The sequence below is a fragment of the Caretta caretta genome, chromosome 6 (assembly GCF_965140235.1).
Source record: "Caretta caretta isolate rCarCar2 chromosome 6, rCarCar1.hap1, whole genome shotgun sequence".
NCBI lineage: Eukaryota > Metazoa > Chordata > Testudines > Cheloniidae > Caretta > Caretta caretta.
The window spans coordinates 56,275,201-56,300,303 of record NC_134211.1 but is presented as its reverse complement, the minus strand read 5'-3'; the positions used below and the strand labels follow the sequence as shown (position 1 = coordinate 56,300,303).

General features: G+C 43.3%; 1 protein-coding gene and 1 long non-coding RNA gene across 8 annotated transcripts in view; one reads left to right on the top strand and one right to left on the bottom strand.

The window, feature by feature from the left end:
• The window catches only part of TSPAN18 (tetraspanin 18), a 178,311-nt gene extending 158,636 nt beyond the window's left edge, over positions 1-19,675 (bottom strand). For 4 of the 7 annotated variants that reach the window (XM_075129542.1, XM_048853415.2, XM_048853416.2 and 1 more), the window contains exon 1: positions 19,235-19,515. The gene's annotated coding sequence lies outside the window, so the exon portion shown is untranslated. Of the gene's footprint in view, positions 1-19,234; positions 19,517-19,598 lie in introns of those variants that run through there. The other 3 variants (XM_048853420.2, XM_048853423.2, XM_048853422.2) reach the window with 2 other exon arrangements.
• LOC125638119 (uncharacterized) lies at positions 18,340-24,206 on the top strand. Its single transcript, XR_007357153.2, has 3 exons — positions 18,340-18,558; positions 20,509-20,622; positions 23,003-24,206. It is a non-coding gene; the product is annotated as an uncharacterized LOC125638119 (long non-coding RNA).
• The last annotated feature ends 897 nt before the right edge of the window (positions 24,207-25,103 follow it).

Sequence of the window (25,103 nt, the reverse complement as noted above, 5' to 3'; positions counted from 1 at the left end):
CAGAGGCTTCCAATGTGACCACAGGCAGTCACTCTCTGGACCTCAATTTCTCATCTGTAAAATAAGGATGCAGGGGTTGTAAAAATAAATGCACTGAAAGGTGTAAGGCACTCAGATACTATGGAAATGGGACCATATAAGTACTTAAGAGATAAACACAAAATTACTGAAAACCTAAATCTATGCTGCTCTTTTGAATGAGAAGCCAGACATTAGCAAGTTCTGCTATCCGAAATAGTACTGTGCAGGAAAGGTTTCAAAATGCAGGTATCTGGATGTAGTTGCCAAGAGATTCTCTCTCTCTTTCTGATCAAGTTTCATCAGTGATCAATAAGTAGAAAGATCAGTCTGTTACCCAAACATGGGAAACCTGTACTGATATAAGCTAAAGTCTAAATTTAAACCAGTACAGTTATATCAGTATAACTCCCTGGATGGACACACTTATTTCAGAATTAGAGTGCCTTTTTTAGTGTGCATCTTATGATGCTTTGGAAGGGGGGTAAGATAAATCAAAAAAAGCCATTCATTCTGAAATAAGAATGCTCACATGGGGAATTACTGCAGCATAACTACTGCAGTTTAACTATCCCGTTAAAACTGGTAAAATTTTCCTATATAGAAAAGTCCCAAAAGACAGTCCCTGTTCAGAAGAGTTTATAATCTCAATAGACAAAGCAGACAAAGGGTGGGAGAAAGAAGCATTATCCTTATTTTACAGCTGAGGAACTGAGGCCAGAGACTAAGGGTCAGATTTTCAAAGTTATTTAGGCACCTAAATCAAAGTTAAAATGTGCCCAAATCCCTGAGAAAGTCTGATCCTAAAGTGAGTTGCCTAAGGTCACTCAGAATGTCTGCGGCAGAGCCAGGAATAGAATCCAGGGCCAAGACTTTCAAAAGTAAGTAGTGATTTTGAACACTCAACTTGAGACACATTAAAGGGACCTGGGTGTGGTGAGTTAGACGCTAGCCTTTACACAAGGCATTGAACATAAGCTCAATGTAGTCTGATGTTTAACAAATCCAAACTCGCCTTGTCTCACCAGTTTAGATTCCTGAGTAAGTGACTGTCTGAGCCGATGTCACAAGATGTGCTGTAGTGACTGTTTAACATCAAGATGCTACATCTGCCATGTATGGACTCCAAACAACAGGTTCAGTTTTATGGGCAAGAACATGGCTACTTCAGATCTCTGCCTAATCTGTGCATACTGCACCATTTCATTATCTATCAGCCAGTCAATCTCTGATTTATCTCCAGGAATTTATACATAGTAACAAATGATGCTAATAAATTGAATCCTTTTTAGAATGCATTTAGAGTTATTAGAAGGGCCAGAAAATTACTGTATCATCATCTTACAGTGGTTGTATTTGTTTCACCTCCTTGCTAAGTAATGCAGAGTCTAGACAGACTATAGTTTTACTACAAGTCAGAATTCCCTACAGTAAAAATTAAAAAAAGACTCTGAGGCAGTGAAATAGATGAAAGCACCAGAGAAACAGCACAGTCATCCATAAAATCAGGGAGTGACCAATCTTTGTCCACCTAAGGAAACTTGGCAGGAGCTGGAGGGCTAAACCTCACTGGCATAAAATGAAGCAGATTGTAGTTATTCTTTTATTTAATAAGGAGGTATGGCATCCAGAAGGCAGGTCATGTGTGCACTGGTCCACCTTGATTAGAGTACCACCATTGCATCCTGAGACCTGAAGGCTTCAGTTTTATATTAAAGAAGAGCATGTCTGCAGGCCAGACTGAAGGACTTCATAGGAGGCAGTTTGCCCTGCTCAGGTTCCTCTTTGGCCACTTCTGTTGTATCCATTGTGACTCTACAAAGAGCTCTTCAGGAGTGCAGTTCTGATTGGCAGACAGCTCTGAAACTGATCCTGTAATTTATAAGTTAGGAAAATCAGCATGGCCTGGGTTCCAGCAGTTCTCTGCAGAATCCCCCACAGACATATTACTACTGCATGTTTCTGTTCCAGTTTGATGTATAATTAATGCACCGAGTTTCTCTGCAAACAAAAGTGAATCCAAATCACCCAATTTTCCAGAAATATTTTCCTCACTAGACAAAATGTCCTCACTTCCTGTTTTCAGGGTTGAGGATGGGGATTACAAACCTTTATTAATGGATGTATTTAAAAATACATAACAGCAACCAGGGTGAGTGTGCAGAATATCTGACCCACAATGGTTACAGTGGGGATGGGGAAGAAGGGAAAAATAACCTAGGCCAAACTCTACATTCTATTACACTAATCTGGAGTCATCCCACTGAAAGTAACGGGGTGGCTCCTGATTAACACTGGCATAACTGACAGCAGAATCCTGTGCCTTACCACCAACCAGAAAGTACTAGGTTCCAATCAAATGACTGCTGAATAAGCATATTTTCTGTTTGATTTGGAAAGAAAGGAGGAGATGGTTGTCATATCAGATGAAAGCAAAATACTTCACAAAGCAGCAAAAAATACACACGGTGAAATGACTTTGTCCAGTCATCTTGCAATCGTTGGATTCCTCTATGCTACAAGATCCTTGGGCAGCCTATTTGTTTGCAGGTTGCTCTTGAGTTTCACTGACAAAACCTTCCATTTCTCCAGAGGTGCTCTTGCTGCATCTCATCCCAAAGAAAAGCAGAGTTCCATGTTCTATAGGCCCATGGTTTTGCCACATATGGATCTTAGCTTCACAACCCTGACTAGAAAATGATGGTTTCCCCTTCACCATTCTGTATGTGGGACATGGTGAGACCAATAGTAAGAGCTCTCCATACAGGGGTGGCATACTCTAGGGGGACTGAAAGTGGATGGGAGTATCAGAAACCCTGACAATCACTTTCTGGGTGGCCTTAGGCATGTCTCTGGACCACTCTGCCCCCATTTCCCAATCTGTAAAATGGGCATAATACTTAATAGCTTCACCATTAAAAGTTAGTGCAGAGTGGAATCTTGAGATAGCAGAAAAACTCAGGTGTCTGAGATGTAACAGTAGAGGAACTGATACTAACCATTGCCCTTTTAAGGGCAACCACTCTGTCCACCTTGCTCGGTGGTGTGAGGATTATGTTATAAATGTCCATAACACACTGAGTATCTTAAAAAGTTATGTTTTACTACAATGGCTTACATCTCACTTCTTTCTTGAAACCCTGTGCACTCTATTGCCTTCCCACTGTTGGCTATTATCACTAGAATCCTCCCAGCTCCTTTCCCCCAAGACCCTAACAGGATATTGTAGGGATGCCATAGTATCTCTCTGTATACCAAGGCTCACTTCCCTCACAGCAGGCATAGGCTTAGTTTACAGGTTTCTCTGGGACATCAGATTTCTTAGCTTGACCTGGGTCTCCAGCATGTCCAGAAGTTCTTGACTATGCTACATACTTTACTGTACACCAAACTGTCTGGGGTTTGTTCATTTTCTCTTCTGGATGCCCTAGTCTATCCAGTCTTCAACAGAGGCCACCCAACACCCCCTCCCCCTCCCAGTAGATGACAGAGTCTAGACCTCAGCTCTACAGAAGAAAGAGAAGCTTTCCCTTATCCATCTGGGAGTATTCAGGGAAGCCTGTATCAGTCCATTCATCACAGTTTTCCTCATTGGTGATGAAGCAAGAGGGGAGAAATGTGCTGAGGTCTGGTTGCTCAGGAATCAAGGTCCTTAGATGGAGAGGCTCAGGCTTGGTCCATTTGGAGGGATGCCCTTTTTTGGGTGAGGGGGTGATGGGAAGGCACAGATAACTCTACAGTAGGTTTAATTCCTAATGGTTGTCTGCCCATGCAGATTTATCACCAGAGAATATAGGAGTGAGTAAAGATACCCTAGCATCTGATTCGGGGTCCCCAGCCTTTAAGTTCCCCCTTTGACTTGATATACATTCCTGGCTGGAAGGACAAGGGGCAGGAAAGAGGCAGGCTCAGAATCCTCCCCTCTGTCACAGACCATTGTGGATGCACTTGGCCACTTAGAAACAGGAATGGCCTTTCATTTAAATTCAATTACATTGCAACAGCCTGGAATATTTTGTCTTTAAAAGGAGTGTTCAGTTCCAGCCCATGTAATGTGCAGTTTAAAACCAAACAGGCATATTTTTTTCATCCTCCCAAAAAAGGCAGAGTGGAATTTTGATACAATCACAGCTCAAGCATGTGTCCAGCGCATATGATTTAGATGCACATTTACTGCAGAGGAACTGCTGATGGGCTTCAGCTGGGGCCAGCCAAGATGTCTGGTGGCAGCATTCAGGAGATCAGTATTTGGGTGGCTGACTTGTCCCAAAATCTCCAAGTCAAAAAGTTCCTCAAAACTGGGGTATAGGGCAGAAAACTAAGCCCCTTGTGTAGGTATGAGCCTAGCTTTGCTCAATACCTCCAGAAGCTTCTTTCTCAGAGAGCCAATGTACCGCCAGGCTTTTGAGGACAGGAAGTAAGGGCAACACTTCCCTCCCACTTTTGTTTGTTTTGAGGTAAGAGTAGAGAAGTAAGACTAATTGTTCAAACTCTGCCTTACCCTACCCTTTCCCCCAATGCTTGGGGGGGGCACACAAGAGGGAGAGAGTTTTATGCATTCCAAGAAGTTCATCTCCTGCTATAAGCATTATTTTGCAGACCCTGACCAACATAATGACCCAGGCACATGCAGCTGTATTTAACTTGGCTGCTAAAGCTGCTTTTCTAAGAACAGTCCTAGAAGGGAGTGTGAGGTTGAGAAGCCCTTTCATCCTTCAACCAATCCCACATGCACAGTCCTGACCCGACCCAGAACACCATAAGTGCTTCAGAGACAATCACTCTCCTTCACCATGCAGTGACCAGCACATAGCTACCACAAAGATTCCTCCTCCCTCCACTTTGCAATAAGCACAGAATCCAATGGTGTCAAAAATCTAGAGCTAGAGGAAGGATCAGGCCAGCCCAGGAGGAGACCTCATATTGTAACTAGCATGGCTTGTGTTGATGGCTTGTCTCGGAGACCTGAAAGCAACACCTCCAGCAGAATTTTTGTTTAGGAACCACCCAGGTCCTCTGGACAAGTGCTAACTGATACCATGTAGAACAAACTCCTTCGGATTCCTGAAGTTTGCCCAAACACCTCTTATCCTGTCTGCTTATTTCTCCACAGCCAGCAGCTTAAATTACTAGATAAGAGGAGGGGAATAGGGAGGTGGGTGGGACTGGAAAACACACACACACTTCATTCCTGTTTACTTTACTCCCACCCCACCCGATTTCTAAGGCAGGGGAAGCACTGCTGCAGTTCAAGAGTGGAGGGAAGTTAGCTTTGGAGCCTGGCCCATCCATTATATGGATGATAGTATTTAAGCTACTGTCCCAGTGAATACCCTTCCATTCCACTTAGAAGAACTAAACAATGTAACTCTCTGCAGGGGGAATTAAAAAGAAACATACCGGAACATCACAGAGGGCTCTCAAGTGAACAATCCATCATCTTGGTTTGAGACACTTTCTTCTCACAAGCAGGCCTCAAAGCTTCACTAAAAATTCAGTCCTTTAAAAGTATTGTATTCCTATGTAGAAATTTTCTTTTTTTAAAAAAGGTATCTAACATGTAACACAGGATTATCATAAAAGGATCGCTGACAGTTTATGGAAAGCTGTTTGAAAAGCACTATTCAGGTGAACAGTTCAGCTCCCAGAGCATATTTTCTGCTCCTCGTTCTTTATTGCAAGGGAATGTTTGAATGGAAAGCGGCATCTTTGCGTCTTTAAAGGTGTCTTTTCCTGCTGCTGCTTCCCCACCTTTAGCTATAATCCTCTATTCCACATCCCCTTCCACTGCTGCGGAAGTTATTATGGTGTCACAGTCAGGGGATTATAACAACTTTTAATAAAGGATAAGCAGCAGGACCAGGTGAGTTTAAGCAGCAAACAGTCTACTGATTCAAAGAACCCTATTATTAATATTTATAAGTGCTCACAGAGTGCTGTAAAAGGCATAACGAATGGCAAGGTGCTGGGACCCAAGGAGCTCACAGACTAAGCAGACAGAACACAAAAGACAATGGGACACCCTAAGAAGATCCTATCATTTGGGGGTAAGTGGGAGGTGCAGACAGATTGCACAAAGCACTAAGCAGACCCATTTAGGCCCTGTGCTAAGAGTCAGAATGGAGCAGAAGATCACACAGAGGTTCTCCATGGCAGGGTGTTTTTCCACATTCTATGTTTGTGTAAGGGCTTTCTTCCAATCAGCCCAGCTTTGTCTTTTCCTGCTGTGAAGTCACAAGCCTGTGGTTTATGACATCATAGCCTCTTGCACTTGCAAACAGCCCATGGCACTTTTCATCATTGATCCACTTTACAAAGATTAGCTAACTAGAATTCTCCCAGCAGCCATAGGAGTTGGGTATTATGGTCATTTTTACAGCTGGAGAAACAGATGCACAGAGAGGTGATCTGACTTGTCAGCGACCACAGAGGGAATTCTACATCCAACCGAGGATTTGAGTTTAGGTGCACCTGGCTCCCAGTCCAGAGGCCAGAACATGCTTCTCACTGCATGCTGAGAATACTGATCAGTGCTGAGAAAGGACTGGACTCTCAACCCCATTCATTACCTTGTGCTCCCCGTGGGCAGAGCTACACTTTGGTCCTGCTCCTGATCAGTGTTACTGCTTAGGAATCCCATGAACAACCCAAGATGCAGAGAAGGAGTAAGCCCAGAAAATATTAACAGCAGCATTTTCCAAAACTGGAGGGTTTTCTTTTAAATTAAGTTTTGGATGGGAAAAATCAGCTCTCCCCACCACTATCCCAAAACAGCCAAAGTAGCAAATGTACAGAATGTGAAGCACTAAAGCTTCTGCCCCTTTCTGTGTTGTTAGAAAAACTCTTAATGCCGCAGAAGCCGGAAAACCCTATTACTCCTTAATCTCTCCAGTCTCTGTCACCCGTGACTGAAACATCCTTTCACACCACTTTAAAAATGAAAGACTCATCTTTAATTGGCCAGGCACCACTGTGCATTTACACCCGTATTAGTCAAAGTCTTTTCTTAGGACTGTGTGTCCACGGTGACATACTATAGTAAGGTGTTAAATCAAAAGCTGAAGGTGCTGGAACAAGATCCCATTCAATGAGATATACCAGTGCCTGCGAAAGCCATCATCAAATCTTGAGCATCCACAGCACAAGGGTCAGGAAGTGTTTTAGCTTCAGATTTTATTTTTATCTTCTTTTAAACAGTAATTTAGATAACAGGGCCTTTCCAAAGATGCACTATCTAGGCCCCCACACCTATTTCCATAGGATCTGAAGTTCCACGAGGTTCTGAGAGCCCTCTATTTCCACCTAACTCATCAGGAATGAGTCAGGCACTCAGCACCTAGCAGGATCAGGTCCTCAGATTCAACACTCAAGCATGTTCTATAAATTGTTCCCAAGCCTCCTCTCCCAAGTGTCCTTCAGTAGAGACTCAAATTCATCTCACTCCCTACTCTAACCTCACCATTCATGACCACCAAATACTGAAACCAGAAAATGATCCGTGGGAGGAGGTATTGTTTCATGGTCTCTGTGTATATAATGTCTTCTGCAGTTTCCACAGTATGCATCCGATGAAGTGAGCTGTAGCTCACGAAAGCTTATGCTCAAATAAATTGGTTAGTCTCTAAGGTGCCACAAGTACTCCTTTTCTTTTTGCGAATACAGACTAACACGGCTGTTACTCAGAAACAGTTTTGGCACTCTTTGTCCCCAAGACAAGACTGAGAGATGTGCCATCTAGCAGGCAAGCAAAAAAATAAAAAATTATTATTTTTTTAAATCCCATGTTTTTTGCCCAGAACACTTGTTACAGTTTAACATGGATGTCCTGTGAGTGCCACGTTTCAAGAATAGGAAAGCTTGCTATTCTCTTCATTTAGTATGTTTTCTTTAAGAAATGCAGGCACCCTCATTTAGTACAATCCCTAACTATCCCTTTAAAACTCCTTCTGCACTTAACTGTCACACACTGAGCCCTTCATAAAAAAGTAAATATAGTAACTGTTTCCATAATAACTAAAAAAAGACCAACAGATTAAATCCAACAGATGAATCAGGGCCATAAAAACATATATCTAGCAACATGACCAAAATCACCGTTCTTAAGAACTTGGCATCATGACACTTAAAAGCTGCTAGGTCTACAGTTTATGTACAGTTTAGTGGAAAGTGAAAGCACTGCAGAAATGGTCAGTGCCCCAGTTTAGACAGCTCTGTATTGTGTCAGAGGGACCGGGCAACAGGATTCCTGGGATCCATGCCAGTCTGTGCCACTAAAACACAGCAAGCAAGTCAATTCACCTCTCTGTGCTTCAGCTTATCCATCTTTAAAAGGCATATAAAAAAGGCTTTCCTATGTGGCAGGCATATTGTGAGACTTATTTCAAGCCGGGTATGAGCCTTGAGTGAAAACAGTTTTACAGTATAAAAGTGTTATTATTTCTGCCAAAATAGCTTTCCACATTAAAGGGTCTGAGCCAACTCCTGCTGGAATCAACAGAAAGACATAAAGAGTTGGACTGACATTAACATCAAAGAAGGTGGAGGAATACCAAGAAATTAATAATGAATTATTAGTATTTGAGTTACAGAGGTGCCTAGGGATCTCAAATGAGATCAGAGGCCCATTGTGCTAGGCACTGTACGTATAGATAGTGAGAGTCAGCAGCAGTTCTAAAGAGTGTACACCCTAAATAGACAAGACAGACAAAAGGCACAGGGGGAAAACAGAAACAGAGAAGTGAAGTGACTTGCCCAAGGTCATGCAGAAGGTCAGTGGCAGAGCCAGCAAGAGAACCCAGATTCTGAGTTCCAATTCAATGCCTTATCCACTGGATCATGCTGCCTTTAAAATAAGCTAACAATACTTGGTTAGTTGATAACAACATTCACTTTCCAAACATTGTACACGTCACTCACAGTATCAGCCATCTTTCGCTGAATGGATATATCACTGTAAACATTTACTAAATAGCAGCTGGGTTGAGGAACTTGTACCAGTTCCAGCAAAACCAGATGACCCCATTAATTTATCAGGTTGCTGGCAATGCCCATATTAGAGCATGTGAAATTATAATAAATAGCAAATAAAGGAATTTCACCTATTTCTGGAGCAGGTTGATAGCTAACAAAGGAGGGTGAGAGTCCACGAAATGATCTATTCATTCCAGTCCCTCTGAAGAAGTTTCTCAAGCAGAACTGAGGGAATCTATGCAAAACTCCTTTCACCTCCCTGCTTACTTCGTACTAAAACTCTACATTACCATGACCTGTAAGGGCCCAATTCTATAACCACTGAAGTCAATGGCAAAATTTTCATTGACTTCACCTTAAGAACACTTTCTTCACCATCATTATCCACATTCTAACTGAACCTAAATGTGGCAGTCATTCTGCATGTATTCTAGAGGCATCTCCTTCAAATCCTGAATCAGGAGGTCCTCTCCCACACACTTTAAATGAAGCATCTTTGCAGTATCCTCAGGTTACCTCACGCCTCCAGCTTCCAAGTGTGAGACAACACCACATGGTGTGCTTGCAGCACCCAATTGTCTGAAATTAGCACCATACCTCTTTAAACTCTGCAAAAAGAGTACTGTAAATTTCAAAGACATCCATAGTTAATCAGCAGGTGGCAAGGAAGCAGCAGTAAATCCGAGATTTTTAGCTTTATAAACTAGTATCCACTTTTTTGCGTAGGTCTCATCTGTGCAAGAAAGTTATACAGACTTCTCTAAATTGGTTTAGAAACTGATTTAATTAAATCAGTGCAACTTCCTTGTATGCAAGTCAGCTCCTTAAAAACTTAATCATATACGTGCAACAAGGAATAGCCACTACAGTGCAGTGGTAGGACGAAACAAATACTGCAAGGTGCTAAAGGCTCAACTCTTCAGGTCACAAGTACTCTGGGTCCCAAAAAGAAGAGGAGTCACCATTGTGTTACCTGTTGGGATGGAAAAGGAACAGGGGCCAGGCTCATTGGCTTGGTGGGTTCCACCCCCCCTCCACTTCCACCCGATTCTGGAGACTGCCCACCCCTCTGCCCCACCAGGCCCCCAGCCCCTTAGCAGGTAAGTCGGGGGGCGGAGGAGAGTGAGCAATGGGGGGGGAGAGAAGCGAGCGGGGGGGCCTTGTGGGGGAAGAAGCAGAGCAGGAGTGTCCAGTTTTCAACAATTAGAAAATTGGCAACCCTAGTCTAAACAAGAGTTCAGATCACTCAACATTTTGCAAGTGATCCTCAGGACCTCAGAAGCTCAATGAGAACTAAAAGGAAAGCAGAAAAGGATATTTCACAGGTTTATGATGTGACTGGAATGCTGAGCTCTGCAGACAATAAAAAAAAAAAAGACAAAGCTGAATGCTTTGGTTTCTTTGCTGCAATATTGGCTACCAACGGGATGTAACTGACCATGGGAAAGCAAAGGGCTGGACATCAGGAAAATTTCCAAGAACTAACATCACTATGCGAAATTGTGCTAATGAAAGGAGAGAAGTGGAGTCAATCGGACACGACAACACTTGGGGAAGTTTGATAGGGAACAAACCTGGTTGGAGAGAATGAGATAAACTGGATATTCTTCAATGTCTTTTTCATCTCTACATTTGCTATTTAGAATTAAGAAAAAATTCAGGGAATGATTTTTAAGACAATCTTAATGTCTGTTTTTAACTGTTTCAGTGATCTGAAACTCAAATAAAGAGTCCCACAAAAAGTGGAAACAAGGTCAAATTACAAAGGATGAATATAAACAAATAACACAAGTATGTAGGGACAAAATTAGAAAGGTCAAGGCACAAAACGAGATTCAACTAGCTAGAGACAAAGAAAATAATAAGAAAACATTCTGCAAATACATCAGAAGCAAGAGGAAGACCAAGGACACGGTAGGCCCATTACTCAATGAGGGGGGAAAAACAACAAAATGTGGAAAGTGCAGCAGTGCTAAATGACTTTTTTGTTTCAGTTTTCCCCACTAACCTTAGTAGCTGTTGGAATCTAACATAGTAAATGCCAGTGAAAATGAAGTAGGATCAGAGGCTAAAATACGGAAAGAACAAGTTAAAAATTACTTTGACAAGTTAGATGTCTTCAAGTCACCAGGGCCTGATTAAATACATCCTAGAATAGTCAAGATGCTGATTGAGGAGGTATCTGAGCTATTAGTGATTATCTTTGAAAAGTCATGAAAGATGGGAGAGATTCCAGAGGACTGGAAAAGGGCAAATATAGTGCCCATCTATAAAAAGGGAAATAAGAACCACCCAGGGAATTACAGACCAGTCTTCTTAACTTCAGTAACCAGAAAGATAATGGAGCAAATAATTAAGCAATCAATTTTCAGATACCTAGAAGATAATAAGGGGATAAATAACAGCATGGATTTGTCAAGAAAAAATTGTGTCAGACCAACTTAATAGCTTTCTTTGGCAGGGTAATAAGCCCTGTGGATATGGGGGAAGCAGTAGATGTGGTATATCTTGACTTTAGTAAGGCTTTTGATACTGTCTCCCATGACCGTCTCATAAATAAACTAGGGAAATACTTTATAGTAGCTCCATCTAGGTTCTGAGTACATAACTGGTTGGAAAACCCTCACGAAAGCTTTTATGCTCAAATAAATTTGTTGGTCTCTAAGGTGCCACAAGTACTCCTTTTCTTTTTGCGGATACAGACTAACACGGCTGCTACTCTGAAATCTATTACCAGAGAGTCGTTATCAGTGGTTCATAGTCAAGCTCAAAGGACATATCGAATGGAGTCCTGAAGGGATCAGTTCTGGGTCAGGTTCTGTTCAACATCTTTGTCAATGATTTAGATAAAGGCATATAAGAGTACACTTATAAAGTTTGCAGATGATACTGAGCTGGGTGGGGTTGCAAGTGCTTTGAAGCAGTGGCTCTCAACCTTTCCAGACTACTGTACCCCTTTCAGGGGACTGATTTGTCGTGTGTACCCCCATGTTTTACCTCACAAAACAATTACTTGCTTACAAAATCAGACATAAAAATATAAAAGTGTCACAGCACACCACTATTGAAAAAATGCTTATTTTCTCATTTTTACCATATAATTATAAAATAAATCAATTGGAATATAAATATTGTATTTACATTTCAGTGTATAGTGTATAGAGCAGTATAAACAAGCCATTGTTTGTATGACATTTTAGTTTGTACTGACTTCACTAGTGCTTGTTACCAGTTGTAAAACTAGGCAAATATCTAGATGAGTTGATGTACCCCTTGGGAGACCTCTGTGTACCCCTGGCTGAGAACCACTGAGGATTAAAATTCAAAATGATCTGGAAAAACTGGAGAAATGACCAGCAGTAAATAGGATGAAATTCAATAAGGACAAATGCAAAGTACTCCACTTAGGAAGGAACCATCAGTTGCACAGAAACAAGATGGGAAATGACTGCCTAGGAGCAGTATTGCAGAAAAGGATCTGGAGGTCATAGTGGATCACAAGTTAAGTATGAGTCAACAGTGTAACACCATTGCAAAAAAAGGCAAACATCATTCTGAGGTGTATTAGCAGGAGTATTGTAAGCAAGACACTAGAAGTAATTCTTCCGCTCTGCTCAGCACTGATTAGGCCTCAACTTGAGTATTGTATCCAGTTCTGAGCACCACATTTCAGGAAAGATGTAGAAAATATGGAGAAAGTCCAGAGAAGAGCAACAAAAATAATTAAAGGTCTAGAAAACATGACCTGTGATGGAAGATTAAAAAAATTGGGTTTGTGTAGTGTGGAGAAGAGAATATTGAGAGTGGACACGATAATAGTTTTCAAGTACATAAAAGGTTGTTACAAGGAGGAGGGAGAAAAATTGTTGTCTGTGGATAGGTCAAGAAGCAATTGGCTTAAACTGCAGCAAGGGTGGTTAAGGCTGGACATTAGGAAAAACTTCCTTACTGTCAGGGTGGTTAAGCACTGGAATAAATTGCCTAGGGAGTTTGTGGAATCTCCATCATTGGAGATTTTAAGAGCAGGTTAGACAAACATCTGTCAGGGATGGTCTAGATCAGTGCTTCTCAAGCTATCTGTTGTGGGGGCCTGCAATTTTTTTTTCCAGTGTGCGCGCAGACCAGCAGCCAATGGCTCGCGGACCAGCACCGGTCCACGGACCACCACTTGGAGTAGCACTGGTCTAGATAATACTTAGTCCTGCCATGAGTGCAGGAGACTGATCTAGATAACCCAGAGGTCCCTTCCAACCCTATGATTCTATGATTGTCATAAAAGTTAGGTTTTGCATTTGGACACAATTACTACAATTATGGATTCAAAGCAGGTAACTATGCATGCAGATAGCTAACTAGAAACACTCATGGGTGCAAATATTCAGCCTGAAGTCAGTCATACTGTGAATGCAAGGCAGTGATGTACTTTGCACATCCAGCTGCTTGTATTTGTTTTTTGTGTTGTTTTTTGGTGGTGGTTGTTTTTTTAAATCCTCAGTCCCTAAAATGAAAAGCTCAGCTTCCCCCATGGTTTTCTGGTCCGAATTCTTGCCAGTCACCTGTGATGTATGTGTCTCAGGCCATCAGCCCTGTGATGTGCCCCCATTTGGAAAATGTCTAGGAGAGTGACATATGAGGAAAAGACAGGAGTCTGGAAGCTCTTCTCTCTGCCTCGTTCCTCATGCTTAGTACAAAGGAACTTTTACCAATGAGCCTACCTTTATTTCAGACATTTCTTCTCAATCTGAAACCACATCTGGATGCCCTGTTCACAGTGGACAAGCACTGGCAGAGAGAGAGATAGACCCCAATGAGAGAACAAGGGGATATTATTTGTCAGGAGAAATCCGTAAGAATTGAGGGGTCAGCTTTCAGATGGCATATGCTGGAACCCCCAAACTAAGAGTTTCATTAGGAACCACCCAGGATTAGCATAGAGTGCAGCCCCTCATCATTAATATGGAGGCGCAGCCTGTGTCTACAAGGTCCAAGTGGACCTTAGGCTTGTATGCTCTCCAGCTATATGCAAGGTATGGGAAACTGCACTGCATCATAGAACTCCATGGGCAATACTTGGGCCACCCATCCATCCACATACTTACAAGTCTCTCATCTCTGTAATATCTGTACACCCTCTTTCAAGCCTTCCCTGAGGTAAGAGCTACGACCCTACATCTACAGTAGCTGATGATCACAAAGCAGTTGTGTCTGTTTTCCTACGGCAGGTTGAGAAAAGACAGGACTAGAGGTAATTAAATAAAACAGAGGAACCAGATTATTTATTTTGCAATAAAATGTGTCTTCTAGGAAGAAAGTCCTTTATTTGGGCAAATCTGTAAACTGTTTATCATCTTAAACTCATTATCTTTCCATATGGTCTTAGCACTGTGGTTTAATAAAAGAAAATGGGCATGGACTAGCTGATGCAATGTCATCTGCTAGTATTTTTTTCAATGACATAAAATTAGGAGCCTCGCCACAAGTGAAGGGCTACCATAAGGAAAGTCATAATATTTTAATTACGGAAGGATCCTACATAAGACAGTGAGGGGGAGAGGGAACAAAGGTGAAAGAAAAGCAAATTCATTTACAGAAACAGAAAGCCATTTAACTCACTTTTCCATCTCTAGTATTTATTTATTTTTTGGCAAGAGACTTCAAAATGTGTAAGAGAAGGCAAGGCTACCACTAATAAATGCACATCTAAGTATGGCATGGCTCTGCTTCAAACACCTGCAGTACTGAACTTCAGATATATTAACTTAAGATAAAAGGGTGCTAGGATGAAAAATACTAACTCTGACAGCAGTAAGGACCCTGTAGCTTGTTCAGCCATAGCTCTGATAGAAATCCAAGATGCCAGCCCGTTCTGATGCGTAAAGTGCAGCAAGTTGGCAAGCCTGAATGATGGAACTAGGTTACAGAAACACAAAATCAGCCATCGTCATCTGTTAACAGGGACTAGCTCCATGAAATCGGGCAATTTTAAACCCTTCTCACTCCTCTATTTACATGCTATAGTTGAACATAAGCTAAAGTTATTGATTCTTCACAGTCACTATTAAGCCAGACCAAAGGTTCAACACAGGACATTAAACTTAACTATCTGAACTGTCAACTTGGCTACTTCAAAGAGTAACAAATTGAAGTCTCAGTAACAGATGTTACTCTTGTTTTATGAACTGCACTGTTACACTCAGCGGAGTATTATCACCTAGGCCAACAAGGCGTAGGCCTAGAGCAGCAAATTTATAATAGCAGCCAGAGGTGCCAACTTCCCCCAACGCCAGTGGGTGCTCGCACATCCCCCCACTCCCAGCCCCACCCCGACTCCACCCCTTCCCCAAAGTCCCCGCCCCAACTCCGCCCCCTCCCTGCCCCTATTGGTCCCCTTCCCCAAATCCCTGCCCCGGCCCTGCCTCCTCCCCTGAGCGCACCACATTCCCCCTCCCTCCCAGCCGCACAAAGCTGTTTCACGCACAAGCGCTGGCAGGGAGCGAGGAAAAGCAGGACCCGGCTGCGCACTCAGGGGAGGTGAGCTGAGGAGGGGCGGGGAGTGCCGGTGGGTGCTCTGCACCCACCAATTTTTCTCCGTGGGTGCTCCAGCTCCAGAGCACCCACGGAGTCAGCGTCTATGGACGCCATGATTCTACCAATCATAGGGCGTATTGAAACCACCAATGACGGCGCAAATTTGTAAAAAAACTAAAAACAAGTTCATATGGGGGCAGCAATTATTTCAGGGCTTAGGGGCGGCAAAATCATTAATCCGCCACTGGTTACACTTGGTTACAAATATTGTTTCTGTTCTTTAAAACCAACCTAAAATGCTGCATGTATGAAATAAATATTTGAATCAAACACCACACACACACCTTGGCAATGGAATTAAGGATAGCTCAGCATTTTCATAAGCACACAATTCCTGTTTCCCTTTCCCCCAGCTCCACCCCAAAAAGGATAATACAATTCAACTAGCCAAAAGTGAGATCATCTAGGGATAGAGTTATTAGATGCTTTCAACATAGAAAAAAATGCAAACTCTCAGATACTACTTCTCCTTCCTGAAAAAAAATCATCAGCCCCCTATTAACTCCCACTTTGGGAAATTAAGTTGCAGTGGATCTGATTGAGGTTTTTTGGAAGGAGGAGGGTTTGTGGTCTTCCCATGATATTTTACTCTCACAAAGCTAGAAAATAAAGACCTTTTCTGTAAATCACAAGGAAAAACTGGACTCCGTCATCGGAATCCATTCTATCCCAGTATCATTTCATGAATCTCCTGCAAGTACCTGCTATGCGAACTGAGAAATCCAAATTCAAATAAACCTTTAAAGGCCCAGTGTTGCTCCCACTGACTTTTACAGGAATGGGCCCCAAAAAATGCATATTTTGTTTGGATCTGTACTTTCAGGGGTTATGTTTACTCAGGTAATTGACAACAGTGGCTAACTCAGTAACATCTCCATATTCTTAGCACACAGCTCATGCTGCTAGATGATTCACTGCCTAGGCTCCCCTTTGCAAAAAGCGTGAGAAGTTCAACAGAAATTATAACTGGACTTTGCTGGCAGTCTGGAATTTCTTGGAGAAATTAAAACAAATCTTTCTTTCCTTTTCCCACCCTCTTCTTATCTATTAAAAATAAAAAGAATTTAATTTTCTAGCAAATTGTCTTCTACGGTATTCCAGTGGGCATCCAACAAAAATAGTACACTGGCGGCAATAAATAATAGAAATATTAACTGCCTTCAAGGGATTGTCACACATTTAAATAATTTTATCAACTGTGCAAAAGAACTCCAGAGAAAGTGGCAGAGAAAGAAGCAGCTGTGAGAACAACATATGTTCTAAAATAAAGAATAAAGGAAAATACCTACTTGTTCTAATGCTAGATTTTTTCAGTCTCATGATTTGTATACTTTTAGAACAAAGAAAGAAAACAAACTTTGTTTTCTTCTGAAAATGTTAAATGACCCCTTAACCAGAAAAGACTGTAAAATGCATTGTGCCACATTCTGTTACACTGGTATAAAGCTATAGTAATTTCACTCACTTCAGTAAATTCACCCTGGATTTATATTGGTGAAACCGAGCTCAGAATCCGGCATTATCTAGCACTCAGAATTATCTGACAAGCCATTTGACATTCTACAATTGACTTCCATTGACCCTCCTTGGTAGTCACTGGCTATTAAGTGAAATACCTTGCTAGAAAGTTCATTCCATTAATAACACCATGTGTTTGAATGTTCTGTTATGCTATAAATACATGCAATATACAGTCACATCTCACTAATGGCTATCACTAATCACTAATGGGAAAGCACAGCAAAGCACTAATTGTTATTAGTTACCAATCAAGCAACATTTAAAAAGCAAGGATGATGCATCACAAAATATCAGTTCATTTATTGTGGCAATTGTAGTTAACTTTTTTTGTGATAAAACTTCATACTATAATAGCAAATACCCTGGGTGTGCATTTTGGTAACACCAGACCTCACTAAAAGCATTGTTTCTGCAATTAGATATTAGATTTTCTTTTTTTGAAAAGTGAGGACAGACTGGGGCTGCCTTTAAAATACGGTTTGAGGATTAGCAAAATTTGAATTAAATAGTTCCTACTGTACTGAAGTCAGAAATCTGGGCAACACTGACATTTGGCTAGCCAGAAACTTCATGTGTTAGCATGACCAGAAACATATGAATAAGTAACAGAACATTCCAGTCTCTTTGTAACTCTTGAGAGAAAAACGCATTCAGCAATTCCTCTGGAGGTAACAGGATTCACGAAGCAAAAAGACACGCAGAGATGTTAAAGGTAGCAACCCATGTCCATACCCAGCTTGAAGAGATGACAATACGGCCAAATTCAGCTAGTATGAATGTGGCCCAGCCTGTCTTGGTACACAAGAGTTCCCCCCATTGGGAACCTGAGCTTGGAAAGAGGTGTTACCATCACCTTTCTGTTTTTACAGTCAGACATGGGAAGGAATCAGATGGGCAACTGCAAGGGAGGCACCTCTGGCCCTTCAACCTCGGGAAATTTACAAACCCCTGCAGCCCAGCATCCAACACACAGGCACCTTCTTCTCTCTCCTCTGCCGGGGCAAAGGGGGCGATGAGCCGAAGAAACACCCCCGCTGCCTCTGGCGTAAAGGAGAAAGCACAGCGCTCTTCTGTCTGCCTTTCCCGGTTCCTCTCGCCCATCCCAGGCCGTAGCCACCCGAGTGACCCGGGGGCAACCTCCTGCCCAGATTTGTTCCCTTGTCCCGAGGCAAAAAGAGGGCGCAAGGAGGTACAAAGGAAACCCTGGAAACGTCCGAGACAGCAGCATCCCTCGGATGCGGGAGACAGCAGCACTGGGGAGGGTTAATGGAGCAGCAAGCCGCGAGGGGAGGGGGGCGCATTGAATGAAAAAGGACCTCAGCGAGGGCCGAAGAGCGCCCCAGTGGGGGATGCTGAAGGGAGGGAGCAAGGAGCAGCAGCAGCAGCCCTGGTGTCTATTGACTGGAGCGGGAACCCGGGAACGGTGGGCGTGAACTGGGGAAGGAGAGCCGCGCTCCGGGGGTATGGGGTGATTACGACAGCACCTGGTGGGGGGGGGGGGGAAGCTCCGGGAGTGACTAGGTCAGGCCGCGGGGAAGCCGCGCTATGACTGGGGCAGGACCGGGGGGATGGAGGAGGTGATGGGGCAGGACGGGAGGGGTAGCCGCGCTACCGGGGTGTGGGGTGGCCGGGGGGAGGTGACAAGGACAGGCCGAGGGGGGGCTCAGGGGGGTGGGGTGACTAGGGCAGGCCGGGGGGAACCTGCGCTGTAACTGGGGCAGGACGGGGGGGTGGGGGGGATAGGGGCAGGAGGGGAGGGGCAGTCGCGCTACGGGGGTGTGGGGGTGACTAGGGCAGGCCGGGAGGGGGAGCTCCAGGGTGTGTGGGGCATAAGGACAGGCCGGGGGGACGGGGGACTCCGGGGGTGTGGGGTGACTAGGGCAGGCCGGGGGGAACCTGCGCTGTAACTGGGGTAGGACGGGGGGGGGGAAGGGGGTGATAGAGGCAGGAGCAGCCGCGCTACGGGGGTTTGGGGGTGACTAGGGCAGGCCGGGAGGGGGAGCTCCGGGGGTGTGGGGTGACTAGGGCAGGCCGGGGGCAGTGATAAGGACAGGCCGGGGGGGGGGGGCTGATAAGTACAGGCCGGGGTCACACGCCGGGGACCGGGAAGGACCGTGCGAACCGGGGACGCCCTTACCGTCCGGCAGCCGGGGCAACTTTCCGAAGAGCTGCAGCCGGCGGAGGCGGCGCCTCTCCACAGGCAAGAGCCGCGGCGGCCGCCGGCTCACAAGTTGCAGCCGGGGCTCTCGGGAGGCGCTGAGCTCCGGCCGCCCGGGCTGCTGCAGGCAGGGCTCCGTTCAGTTGCAGCCGCTCGGCTCTGACTCGCTGCGCGGATCCTGTGCCCAGCAACCTGGGAGAGCTAGAAGTCGCCAGCTGCAGCCAGCTCCACCTCCCGCCAGAGCCCCCTCCCCTCCCGCTTCTCTGCTCTTTCTTCTTCCCCTCATCGCATTGTTCCCTACGCCCCGCACTGTGCAGACTCGTCCTGCTTTCCCCCGTCTCACCTTCCCCTTGGATTCGTTATTCCTTCACTTTCCTGCTTGGTGTTTCTCCTCCCACCGTGGCAAACCAGTTGCTTCCCTCCGGTGACCTCCTAAGTTTCTTTTCTTCTCCGATCTCAAGTTTTTCTCCCCCACACCGGCCCCTCCCAGAGAACTTTATCGATTCCTCCCAAGCCACCTGTCTGCAGGGTCCCAGCCTCAGGGTAAATTAAGGCTACCCACCCTCCCCCCGGAATTCCAATAGGGAAAATGTAGTGAACACATCTTGGGGTGGGGCACCAGGTTCACCCAAAGGGCTTTACTTAAGCTACAGTCTCCTTTCTTCATGATACACACCTTAGGGTAGGAAGGACTGCCACAAAGGTGGGAGGAGAAAGTGTCCTAGGCTGCTAATTTCATCCCTGGTGTAACTGCCCCTGAAGTCAGTTAAATTACACCAGGTAACTCACTGGTGCTGGAACCCAGTGCTAATTATGCATATATTAGCACCCTGCTTATAGATGTTTGTAGCCCCAGGTTCCCTATTGGTCCATAAAATCCTGTTACATCATAAAACAACATGTCATGCAGTTTGGGAGCCAAACCCAAAGATAAGAGTAATGGGGTTATAAACTATGGGTCAGCAAGTGGGTACAGTTGCTGTAATTCCAGAGACAGTACAGATAGCAGGGGGGTTGTAGCAGGATTTCTGATCTCAGCACATTGTGACCTTCTCCCCAACATCCATCATTAAGTTTTTGGTTTACAGTGGATGGCAGAGGTCCCTATCAGGGTCCCCTTGTGGTAGGTACTGTCCCCACATAAAATAAGACAGATACTGGCCCAAAGAATTTGCAATATGAAGTCCTGATCTGCACATTGTCTGATACAGGCAAGCCCCCACGTTCACATGGAACCCTATTTACTTCCATAGGGCTCCATACAGGCAAGGGGGTCCAGGCTTTCAGAGTTTGGAGGAACAACTTCAAGAGGGACAAGATGCAACGGGAAAGTGTAAGAACACAATGGAGAGAGAATAGGAAGACAGGTACGTCTGGAACACAGCACCATATGTGTGTAGAATTTGGACGCTTCACAGGTTGCTGGGGGGGGGTTATGTTGTCTTTTTTCTAATGTATAGACACACACAGTATTTAACAACTATGGCCCTGAAATCCACTGCTGGCTAATTGCAGAGCAAGACTACAAAACTGCATCATCAGTACATTTTTGTTTTTCCTCTTTATTATACTTATCTTGGTTATGCTGTCAAATTATTTCAAGGATCCCACATTTTCTTAAATTTTGCCCTGTGGTTTTCCATTTGTATTTTACTGTGTGTGTCACAGCATGGCACTACTTCTGTCCACTCTTTGTGGTCTGGAGGAATGGGGCACATGTTAGACACAGGATAACAGCTACATTCCTCATTTGCTTCGTTACCCAAGGTGCCATTGTGTAATTTTCCAGAAGGAGAGCTTGTACTACAGATCATGGATCTTTCGGTCCAAGATCACATTCATGTTCTCCCCAATACCTCCTCATTTTAAACAGTCCACTTTATGTAGATAATCTTCCCTTCTTCTTTAGGGGGGTCCTCAGCACACATTGCAGGAGATTGCTCCTGCCACTCTCCCCCCCCCCCATCCCTATCGTATTGACATCATAGTTCAGAAATTACTTTGGAAAAGTGTATAAAAAAAAATAAGCAGAAGCTGGATTTGCATCCTGATTCTGCGGGGCCCCATTGTTCAAATGCACTAAATTAAATGTAACCCCAGTTTTCAGAATCTTGTACGTACTCACATAGACATAATGACCCTTTTACCATACAATTTGGGGGGCCATTATTGAAACATAAGCTCCCAGAGTTTAGAGACTTGAGAAGTGTTTCCTCAGTCCTGAAGTTACTGGTTGTGACTCCAGTTCGGGCTGAGTTGAGTTTTGCATTTAAAGCAGGGTTTCAACCTCTGTTATATATAAAGAATACAATGCATCCTCTGCAAACTTAAACCAAATCTTCAATAAAACCCATTTTACCAGGTATAATTAAATATGTATCAGGGACATTTTGCCTGTTTTTGTTATTACAAATTTAGGTGATTTATCAGTCATCTAAAATCTCGCACAAAGAAATAAAGTTGGATGGTTTTGAATCCATCCCAGCACAAACCACTCAAACAGCCTTCTCAAGGCTATCACAATCTGATCAAATGCCCCTGAAGTGTGTAGAGCCATAGCACTCCCAGCAATGTGAATGATCTCCTTCTCCCGCAACACTCCACTATAGAGCAGATTATCTATTCTGAATAACCACTCCCTATTATCCAGCTGATTAATTTCAATTTTTCAAACAAATTGCAGTGATAGGACTCCAAAAATAAAATGGACAGATTCATCTGGGTAACTCCATTGACTTCAGTGGTGTTATACGAGGGATGAATTTGATCCCATGTGTAATTCAGCGCTCACAAACCATTTCCTGTGTGTGCTTCATGTCAGTTTCCCACTTCTCACACCTTACCTGCCCTTCTGCCTCTTTTTCCTATTCCTATTTCCCCACCTGTCTCCCCCCTCTGCTTCTTTCTGCCCCTTGTCTCTCCCACTTCCTATGCCTCCAGGCTTCTCTCTCTCCTCCTGTTTCCTCTCATTATTTCCATTGTCTTCTCTAACTTGCATTACAAGCATGAGAAGAAAAGACCCAACTCCAGTCCAGTTTGTTTGTGGTGCCTAGTACTGAACGTGTACTCAGCACAGCTCAATGCCTCTAGGCCGATAAGCAGAAGGAAGCAGCTTGCTGGAACTTGACTATTAGTCTTTTGTCCAGACTGCTCCTGGAACTGGCTTCAGCTACCTTGCTCAGTGATATCGCACATTATTCTTAACTGTATCATGAGTTTATATGACACTTTAGAGAACATATAACAAACAAAATCTCTGCCTCAAAGAGCTTCCCACAAACTTTTCAGATTTGATCCTCTAAAGTTGGGCTCCTAAATAAATGACCTGATTATCCAAGGCGGTAAGTTCCTGTAGCTCTGATAAAAGCTACATCAATCAGTATTGTACATCATTTACCATCACTCTGCTTTCCCAGGGCCTCTCCCATCAGGCCCTGGGAAAGTGACACGAGGGACAGATGATATACCGGTAGCAGGGGGTTTGTTCAGACGTCATCATTAAATTCATAATTAAAACTCTGCCAGCGTGTGTTCCATCCCTGGCTCTGTTTCCCCAGGGTCAGATGGAGAGACTGTGAAGCTGGAAAACTCATAGCCCTTTTTCTTTATTTTTTGTATATGGCATAATTCCTATTTTTACTTCTGAAGACAATTGATTCTATGAAGAATACTCAGATAGATACAAACAGACATTACGATTTTGCTAAACAAGTTTCTTCCTCCCCTTCCTTCCCACTCTTTTTGAAGCTGTGATATGAAACAGAAGAACTCTCAGGAATCCCTAGAACCAAAACTCCAGAAACAAAGACTGAATGAATCCTTGGACTCAACTCAGAGGAAGAAAACTCTTTTAAGAGAGCTGTGTAATAATTTAAACACTCTGTACTGAAAGGATACTCTCAGAATAAAATGTATTTCTTAAAAACTATGGCCACATCAATATCATTAATAATACCCCAGGCTGTATGTCATCAAAGTGAAAAAAATTAAAAACAGCATTGTCCTTTGAAAAAGTTCCTCTCGAGATCCACAGCTGAAGTTTGCATCTCAGGCTCATCAATACTTGTTGCACCTGCTAGGCTTGGAAACTGTAATTCAACTGCTCAGTTTCCCTTCCCATTTCCCCATATTATTTACAATCAAGACTGGGAACCCATTGTGAAAAAACATAGTACAAGAGTTAACAATCTTATCTAAGATGAAACAGATATAGAGTGGGAGAAAGGAAGTATTATGATCCCCATTTAACAGATGGGAAACAGACAGAGATCTGCATGAACCAGATCAGAAAACATATTTAGGTGTCTAACTCTCACTAATTTCAGTGATTTGCCTAACGACACAAAAAGTCTGTAGCAGATCCAGGAAGTGAACTAAGATCTGAGTCCCAGTCAAATGCCTTATTCATAAGGCCCTACTTCATTTGTGATAATGCGGAAATTGTGGATGCCGTAATGTTAGGCTTCCACCACAATTTTGATTTTTATTAGCTTACTTTGCACAGTCCACAATTTTGCATACGTTTTGTGGTTTGCAACACACACTTTTCCCCCGTTAGTACATTAAATGATCTTGGAGAGTTTTGGGATTCACCTGCAATTCTACAGTGTCTTCCAGAGTTAGAATAGACAGCAAAGCAGTATCAATCTAGTCTAATTCTGTGGATGCCAATCCTGCAGTATCTCAGTATGGACGAGTATTCGCAAAGCAAAAACAGGGCATGAACAAGACAATTGTAGCGAAGTGTACTGCACATTGAATGCATGTAAAATGCAAATGGCTAAAGTGACTGAACTTAATTTCAACAGCAATTGTGTTAAGATATTTAGTATTCTGAATTTTTTACTGTACCAGTCACTTTTTAAAAAATGAATGTAATATAGTTGAACCAAATTATCTGGTTATCAAAAATATTATCAGGCATAACATAATAGTTGAGTGTTTATATCGTTCCAGCAATTTTTTTTCTTAAACAAATAGGTCTACTTTGGCTTTTCCAAATTACTGCTGTTAATAAAGGTTCATTATTACTTTTCCGCGATTTTCCATGTCTTGTCCACAACTCATCCACAATTATTTGAAAATCATCCCACGATACAGGTAGGGCCTTACTTATTTACCAGAACATCCTTCCTCTCACTTTATGATGCTTCACTGCAGTTGCATTGAGCACCCTAATACGGAAGAAGGCTTAAATACTTTTTAAAAACTCTTTTTAAGATGACATTTAAAATCCTGAAATGTCTATTCTCATAAGATTTAGTAAAATACTTTTCTCCCTTTGAAAAAATAAACAAACACACAAACAGCTTTGGGGATTACTGTTCCTTGAGAAACTCCCATTAAATAAAAAGAAAAGGAGTACTTGTGGCACCTTAGAGACTAACAAATTTATTTGAGCAAAAGCTTTAGTGAGCTACAGCTCACTTCATCGGATGCATTCAGTGGAAAATACCCATTAAATAGCACTTTATTTGACTATTGGAGTTTTTCATGGTTTCTCTTACTAGGAACTACAAGGAGGGAAACCACTGTTACCTATAGAGAAAGGAATAAATGCTGGGGTGAGGGAGAGATGGTTGAAAACTTCACCTCTGACAGCAGTGGTTAGACAGTCACATAGTAACTTCTATCAAAACAGCCAATTGTGCTGAGATAACTTGTTAAACATCTGCTAAGAACATATGGAACCCTCCGGGGGAGGCAACTTGACACCATCCAGCCATGTATTTCACCTCCTACTCACTCCCTCCAAAGAACCAGTCAAAGCAAATGACCTCAGGAGTCCTATGTTCCGAGGGAAGCCCTGACCATACAGGAGGTAATAGCTTCCCAAAAACCAGGCTGG